The following is a 787-nucleotide window of genomic DNA, read 5'->3' as shown; positions in this document are numbered from 1 at the left end:
CCCCCCACCCCCCTCAGGTGAACGCGCGCGAGCACGGTATGTGTCGTGGCGCGGCGCGGCCGTTCGAAGGCGTACCGATTCCAAGAACAAGCATCGCGTCGATGACGTCTTGGCCGGTCGTGGCCCGCGGCGGGCCCGTCAGTGTATATGTGTTTTATCGGCGAGCGACTCGGTTTGGACGTGTTCGTGTAAATCACGCGGCCCGCGCCCCGGCCCGCACTCGCCGCCCGACCGAGCGCCGCTCCCGCCGCGACAACAGCTTCGTGTGTCTGCTGCTCATGCTGACCTGTTAAAGGGGGCAATCATAATGGCGTCTACGTTGTCCGTTGGGTGGGACATGAGAGGGGCAGGAGGGAGCAGGGAACAGTTTTAGCGGCTTGCATCTAACTCGGCCCTGCCGCCACCACCACCGCGACTAAGTACCCCCCCCCCTCTCCCCCAGCCCATCCACCCCATCCCCGTCCTGCGTGTTATTCGGCCTTGGTCTGTACGTAGGCAGCCGGCCCGGCACAACACCGCACCCTGACACTCGCTCTGGTGCAATCCTTTCTGTACTAATTTCACAAGTTAATGAAATGACGCTCTCTCTAACTGCAAATCCTCTCCCGGACACGCGCGGACCCCCGTCCCGCCCTGCTCCCTGCCAAATACTGTACTGCAGGCTTCGCGGCCTTGGCGGCGAGGAGAGGGAGAGGGAAGGTAGGGGGGAGAGTGAGGGGGGAGAGTGAGGGGGAGAGGGGGGAGGGGGGTCTACGGCGAGGGCGGCAGCAGGGGCGTCGCTGCCCGG

The sequence above is a fragment of the Frankliniella occidentalis genome, unplaced genomic scaffold (assembly GCF_000697945.3).
Source record: "Frankliniella occidentalis isolate FOCC.00 unplaced genomic scaffold, Focc_3.1 Scaffold210, whole genome shotgun sequence".
NCBI lineage: Eukaryota > Metazoa > Arthropoda > Insecta > Thysanoptera > Thripidae > Frankliniella > Frankliniella occidentalis.
Note: the sequence above shows the minus strand (reverse complement) of the source record.